Raw genomic sequence first — 7,838 nt, 5'->3', positions numbered from 1 at the left:
GTTATAGCTAGCTACACCAATGCAATATGGAGAAACTCACGTTAAATGTGATATTTATGCCTCCAGGAGAAGTTACATAAAGTGCCCTTTCCTCATCATTAAGGAAAAATGGACTGTGTTTTTAAAACCTCAATGCTATTTGATCTGAGCAGAATGAACAAAGAATCCCTACTGGTGTGGAAGGCCACACTTGCTTCCTGTAACAGTTGGAAGCAGAAGGAGCTGGAAATTATGAATAGTGGGAAGACGAGAAAAGCAGGCAAGGACCAGAAAGCCCTCCCCCGACCTTTATCACTTGATCTATATTTTCCCGGTCACTGTTCCAAATGATACTGTTGTAGCAGATAGACCATATCAATGCTGTCAGAAGAGATGATTAAAATGCCAGTCACTGCTCCAGAAGGCCTACGATTGCTTCAATCCCACTAGCCAGTTAGCTGTGTCTCTGTCACACCCCTGGCCCTTCAGACCCTAGGCCTCTGCTCAAGGTAAATACTCATCCTGGCCGATGTTGACCTGACCATTGCTCTTCCTTCCACTCGTTGCATGTTACTCATTTCTCAAGGCTCATTCAAACATTACTTTCTTCAGGGCGTCGTTCTTGGTTCTCCCCAGCAGTGTCACATTTCTCCTTGTGTACGTACCCGATGGAGCTTGTGTCACAGAGATCAATGTTCTGCACTTGTCCTATTCCCCCTAGTAGAACTCCTACCAGGAAAGGAACCAGGGTCTGCCCATGCTTGTACGTTTCATGAGCATTGGCACAGCATTTGAAGGCTGATGTTCAATAAGTGTGTTTTTCAGTGGCTGTGGGAGGAAAACCGTAAAAGGGTAGAGAAGAGAAATAATTCCAGAATATTCTCTTCTGAAAAGGCAACTAAAGGCATTTTGTAAACTTCCAGCCTCTCCCGGGACTCTTCACCTTGTTCTGAATATGAGCTTCAGTGACTTCTTGCCACACTTTCCTTTCAGTGAGCTATGATCCTGCCCAGAAAAGAGAATCTCCATCCAGAGGGACAAGAGCGAGTGGACTATCGCTCAAGTGCAAAAAAAAACAAGCAATAGAAGACAGTCAGGACTGTTCATCCGCTATCCTGACTTGCTCAGTGGCCTTGTAGGTCAGTCTCTGTCATAAAGCTCTCTATCTCATCCTCCCTCCAAATTATCTTTAGTTTGTGACATTTTTCACACGTGTAGACCTCCAGCAAAAAGGTCCAGTGTCCTGGGGCTTCACAGTCCCCGCTGAGCAAAGGTGTAGAACAGTCTCATTTTTGAATCTTAAACAAAATGTGGCTTTAGGTAGCAATAGGAAAGTCTCCACGCTAAATTTTCTAACATTACCCAGTTACCCATGGCGGTGTTTCAATCTAAGTACTTTAGTAGTCTGTGCTGTGTTAGGGGTATTTTTCTCACCACACAGCTTCCCCTAAGTATAGCTGCTAAAGATTGCTTTCTATACCACCGCTGCCCCACTAGGGCTGGGGCTCCGCCTCCTGTGCTCTCAGATGGCCCGATCCGCTGAGGAGAAGGCTACTGCGCAGTCTGCGCAGGGCCACAGCAGCTTCCAGGAGGCCTTGGCTCCTCTTCAGAGGTGATGTGAGGTTAAGGAAAGGCTTGTCCTTGGTTCCTGTGCTTTTGTCCTAGACGTTGCCAGGCAGCATACTCCAAGACACCCTCCTGCTTCCTGTCCCTCCATCTGGTGCCCTCTGCCAACCATGGTTCCACTCAGGTAACTCTTTTAAGGCCCCCCTTTGCAAGGACATAAACTCAAGGGTAATCTCAGTGATCTATTTTCATTATCCAAGCTCTAGCTACCAAGTATAATACTGAACAGAACCTGTTTCTGCTTCTTTAACTTTTCCACTACATGGCCTGGACTTCTGTCGTTGTCCTTTGGTTTTCTCAGACTTGTTAGAAAGTCAACCGGGTCAGCAGATCACATACTTAGCAGCAAATTCCTGGGTTCAAGCCCCAGCCCCACATCAAGTAAATAAATAAAAAAATAAATTTCAAAAAATGAGGCCTCGTGGCCCATGCCTGTAATTCCAGCCCTCGGGAAGCTGAGGCAGGAGGATGGCTGCTAGTTTAAGGCCAGCCTTCGCTCCATAAGCGAGTTCAAGGCTAGCCTGCACTACACAGCGAGACCCTGCCCCCCAAAATGAATAAAAATAAAATAAAATAAAACATTTTTTGAAAGAATTGTTTAAATGCTCAAGGATCCAAGCTGGCAGACCTACATGCTCTCAGCCTAAAGCACAGATTCTTCTCTGACCACGAGTCCCCTGGGGCATCCGCTGGATGAACCAGATCCCAGGAAAGAGAAGACATTCTTTTTCTGCTAGCACCCCACCTCCAGCATGCAGTACGTATCTTTATCAGGTTCCAAATGCCTCAGCCTCAATACCCGTTCCCCACGTCCCTCTCTTTGGTGCTTGGCAGAGGAAGCTGGTACAGTAAGCTACTTCTGCTTTCTTACAGACCAGTGAGAAGACACCTGAACTCTCCAGATCACTGCACTTTTGCCTATGAAGACGGGACTGCTGCCCCGGTGTGAAAAGGATGAAAGAGAAGCAGAGAGGGGGAAACCTAAGACGATGCTCATCTACATCACAGTGTTCCCTGGGGACTCACTGTGTTTCAAACTAGCATTTTTTCTCTACTTTTTTTTAATTTGGTTGATATTTAATTACAAGGAACCCAGGTTCTTACACAAGGCAGGAAATGGGAGCCAGCGAGAGCCAGCAGCTTTCACGAGCCTTTCTAGCCTGAGTGACTGAGGCTAAGGAGACCAGGTCACAGGGGGTACATGGGGGAGGCTCTGGCACAGTGTGTCCTGCCCGAAGGTGAGGGTGGTAGCTGCTGGGCATCTGCCCGCTCAGCTGGCCCAGGACTCTGTCTCCTGTGGTCGCATGTTGGGTGGCACATACAGAGCCACAGCTGCAAGAGCCAAGAATATCATCGGCTTCCACATCCCAGACATACTCTTCTTGCTCTCAGAAATTTTCAGGGGGTTTTCCTTGGCAGCTTCAGGGGAAGAAATCTCTCCCTTCCCCATTCTTCACTGTCTTCTTCCTCATCCTCCCATTCTTTGCATTCTCCGTATTTTTTCCTCCTGATCTTGTGTTGACTTAACTTCCTTAGGGTCTGCCGGCTCAGCAACTAGTTCACGCCAGGGCTCTCCCTTTGTTTCTTCCTTTGTTGTTTCTTCTACCTCCTCTCTCTTCTGTTCCTCTTTTCCTAGCTCAGCTAATTGCTCCTGGCTGGCCTTGTAGTACAGCACCACCTCCAGACTCCAGGAATTAAGGATAAATTAAGTTTATCCTTAATTCCTTTTGATAGTAAAAGCTGCACCCATAGGTGCCTCCTGTGGGAACGCACAAGCTGATATGGAAGGGCCAGCTCCCTGGAGCTCCCAGACAGGTCTCCTAGGAAGGGAGAATAACAGATCTCGTCTCTGTCCACTTCCCTAATGTCTTATTTGACAGGTTTGCAATCCAAGGTTGAGAGGGTCAATGTTATAGCTATGTGCAGGGTTTTAAGGTCAAAACAGTCTGGGTTCAAATTGTGACTCTGTCACTTAGTAAGTTTATGACTATGAGCATATTACCTTAGCTTTCTTGGCCTTCATGTCCTCAAGTGAATAACAGAAGCAACATCTAAGCTGCTGGATATGCGGAAGATAATTCAGCACAGTAAGGACTCAGTGGCAGTTACAACCCACATTGGGTAAAGATGCAAAGCCATATGCTTTTATGTGTGAGTGGTGCTCCTTGGAACTGCTCAGTGAAATGTTTGCAGGGACCTTTTGCCCTGTAGCTCTGGGAAGATGGAGTAAGTAACACTGAGGACCTTTAAGATTTCACATGAAGCAGAAGCTAGACAGTGAGTGGGCCATTCTCAGTAGTCAATTACACATTCAGTTTCACCTAAGTATAAATTTGGTTCAGGGTGATTCTGGAGCTAGAGAGGAGGAAATGTCTTTCTTTTTCCTGCATCAAGGGTATATAATGATATACTGCAGAGCTTATGTAAAGAAAAGATTTGGCATTTGTGATCAAATAAACATCTTGGACTTTTAAAAGAACATTATAAAAATAGAAACTTTATTACGGGAAGTTCATGTCAGAAAACCCTAGAATTGCTGAGTATGCAATGCCGTGTATGGCAGAAATGGGAGGGCTGTTATGCAGATTAGATATAATTAGAGCTAACGATTAGATAATCATTACTATCAAGGAGCTTCTCTAGTGTGAAGAGCAAGAATTCTTACCTGGGAATTGTGGATGAGCCTCAGAGTTGCCACAAGCCTCCAGAAATCATATACACAACTGTGTTTGAGTTTGTGGGCAATTTCTGGTCAGAAGATCCAGAGCTTTCTTCAGACCCTAAAAAGAATTCGAAAGAAAAAAGATTAAGAAGCACAGCTCAAGACTAAAGTACCATTTAGCGGTATTAACTCTTCTACGAGATGTTACAAAAATAGATTATTTACAGTCATCTAATTCTGGGATTCTCACACTGGCTTAGATAAAAGACAAGCTTAATTCTTGGCCTGCTGAATTTAAAGATAGGCTTAGTCTTTCATCCCTCTGTAAACATGTGATTTTTCAATACTGATGGATTTCTCACAAATTGTTTGTAAGACTCGCGCCAAGATCTATATTTCCCTTGGTATTACACTTGGGCTGCTCTGAGCCACACGGTAATTTATGACGGGCCCACTGTGTTGAGCCCTCCTCCCTGTATGACTAACAGGAAGAGAAGTTTGGCAGCAATCCTGCCTTAATGAATGAAAAATGCAAACCTTGCAAATCCCTCTGCATTTGAATCCCCCAGAGTCCTGATGCAGACACATTTCCAAAAAGCCTGCCTTTCCAAGATGCAACTTACGGTCCTTAAGCCTCCTTGTAGGCCACCCAAAGTATACAGGCCTTATTAAGACAGATTTTATCAGCCAAGCAAATGTACTGATTTTTTATTGCAAGATGGAGAAAGTTGGAGAAATGAGAAGTTTCAATTGGGAAATGATAAATCACACATTATCATTGCATATTTCAATTGCACAGGGGGTCAGGGCAGAGTAGAACTAACATCTCTGTCCCCACATTGCTTTTCCTGCAGCTCACTGTGGTATGTGGGAGAAGGAAAAAGACTTCGGACTACTTGTCTCCTTGCAGGGGGTGTTTTTCATAAAATCAGATGCAGACCGAGGAAGAGGCTACCTCTGAATTCTCATGGGTAGCACCAGCCATTTCTTTCCTTTGTAGACTTCCACTCAGTAAGGCAGAGGCTCTGGGGAGTTACCAGCTAGAGGAAGTCTGTGTTATTATATGGAAAATGTGCTTTCCTGGAGCATGGGGATACTCTTCACTCTAGAAATGGGATTTTATTTTCCAGTGTATGATACAAATTATAGTACAATTCCAGGATCCATTATTCAAAACCCTTGAGGCCACATGTGTTTCAGAATGTTGAATTATTCAGGTTTTAAAGGAATAAGATGCAACATATACTCTACACCTAAGAGAGGATGAGACAGCTCCCCATAATCAAATACTCTTTCCATTTGTGATGGCTTTCTATTGCTGTGACAAATGCCTGAGAAAATCAACTTCAAAGAGAAAAGATCCGGGGGTGGTGACATATGTTTGTGATCCTAGCACTTGGCACTCGGGAGGCTGAGTCATGAGGATCTCTGTGAGTTTAAGGCTAGGCTGCGCTACAAAGTGAGTTCAAGGCCAGCCTGAACTGCATAGTGAAACCATATCTCAAAAAGACAAAAACAAGCAGAGAAAAGATTTCTTTTGTCTCATTTAGTTCAGAAGTTTCAGGCAATGGTTGGCCGGCCTTGTTGCTCTGGAGCCTGTGGCAAGGCGGAAGATCGTGGTGGGAAGCACATGATAGAGCAAAGCTGCTCACATTGTGGCGACCAGGAAGCGAACGGGAAAGGAAGGGACCAGGGTCCCAATACCTTTCTCAAAGGCAGCCCCCAGTGACAGAACTTCTCTACAATTGGGCCCACATTTCTACCACCTCCTAGTAGCACTATAGGCTAGAGACTGAGTCTTCAATATAAAAACATTGAGGAAACTTTCAGATCAAAGCCATAACATCATCCTTTCCTTCCACCAATATTAAAGTATTAATTGCATCTCTCTTCAGAGTTCCAAGGCAGGAATGGGTATGGTATCCCATACTGTATAAAAATATTGTTCAAACATGACAGTCAATTTCAGGGAAGTCTGTGTCTCTCCTCACATCTTTCTTTCTTATATGGAGAAAAAAAATCTTTACTAGAAGCCACAAGGAAATTTCCCCCAAATACCACTGCCCAGAACTCAGTCTCAGACATTAACCAATATGCATTCCAGGCAAATCTCATTCCCTGCCCTTGGTCCAAGACATTAACCAATATGCATTGCAGACAGATCTCATCCCCTGCCCTTGCAAGGGTTGTATCTTCTCTACTCACCATGCTGCCACAGCAAATAAAAAGTCAGGGTTCTTAAGCAAGGAATAGTATTGCATAAGGTAGCTAATGATGGCTAACACCCAGATTGTATCACAGGGTTGAGGCAAGGTCCTCTGTTTTAGAGAGAAAATAGTAGAAACTGCCTAAATGGCATCTGATGAATGTATTAGCCGTTTGGTATCTAGTCTTTTAAATTGTTTTCCAAGAAGCCCTCATGGACATTGAAGCTTAGTCTTGTTAATCAGGCATACAGACTAATTTTTATTGGTTTATCCAGTGGTGATTAGTGTCCTAGCTTGGGATTTCATATTAAAGTATGGTGCTTTACTCCCAGCAATGTGAGGGGAGTTGTGGAGGAAGCGGAGGATAAAATGAGCAACAGAGGAGAGTTATAGTTTATATCAGGGATATAGAAAATCTACAGGTGATATAGCTCAGCGGCACAGTGCCTGCCTGGCAAGTGAGAGGTTGTGAGTTTAATTCCCAGTACCAAAAAAAAAAAAAAGAAAAGAAAAGAAAAGAAAATTAAAATCTAGCCTGTTGTTTACTTTATGAATAAAGATTTATTAATACACAGAAATATCCATCATTTTACATGTCTTCTATCATTTCTTGTGTACTATAATTGCAGATCTCCAACTGCACTGGAGATCATGTGGTCTGCAAAGACAAAATGTTTACCATGTATCCTTTCACAAAAAGCCCTTGCTGGTCCTTAAATTGGGCCAACCCATTGAGGTGGTGTGTGTGAAGTCCACACATATCATCTATGTCTCCTTCCATACCCTTTAATGATAAGCAGACAAATATAAAAACATGGCAATTTCCATTCTCAGAGCAAAGAAAGGTCCCAGAATTAATATATGTGTGTGTGCAAGAATATGAATTAAAAAATTGATGCAAGAACCTGTATGACTAGGGTAAAGGTATTATAGGGAGTATTATATAAGACCTCCAAATAATCCAAATAACATAAGGGAAATATAACTCCTGACCTGCTAGGTGTCTGATATGCTGAGTTCATGTCCTCTAAAACTGAAGAATAAATTCTAGGAATAATGGAAGTTAGAGTAGGAAATATTTATTGAGAGAAAGAAAGCTTCTGAGACAGAAGAAGGTCGTGAGTAGGTGGTCCTGGGGACACTGCTTCTCAAGGGAGTTTTATAGAGCAAAGCCACAAGGTAAGGCAGGATAAGATGGGACAAGACTACAATCAGCTAACAAGATTACAAGTATAGTTGCTAAGATAACATTGATCCAGTGAGAAGTGAGTGGGCATGAGGGAAAAAACTATGGTCAACCAATAAGATTATGAGTATAATCGCTTAGGTAATGTTAATTAAATGGGTTATATATAGCAGGTCCC

This window comes from Chinchilla lanigera, unplaced genomic scaffold, assembly GCF_000276665.1.
Source record: "Chinchilla lanigera isolate Chin_1 unplaced genomic scaffold, ChiLan1.0 scaffold00070, whole genome shotgun sequence".
In the NCBI taxonomy this organism is placed as follows: Eukaryota; Metazoa; Chordata; class Mammalia; order Rodentia; family Chinchillidae; genus Chinchilla; species Chinchilla lanigera.
The sequence above is the reverse complement of the archived record's forward strand: the minus strand, read 5'-3'. Positions refer to the sequence as shown.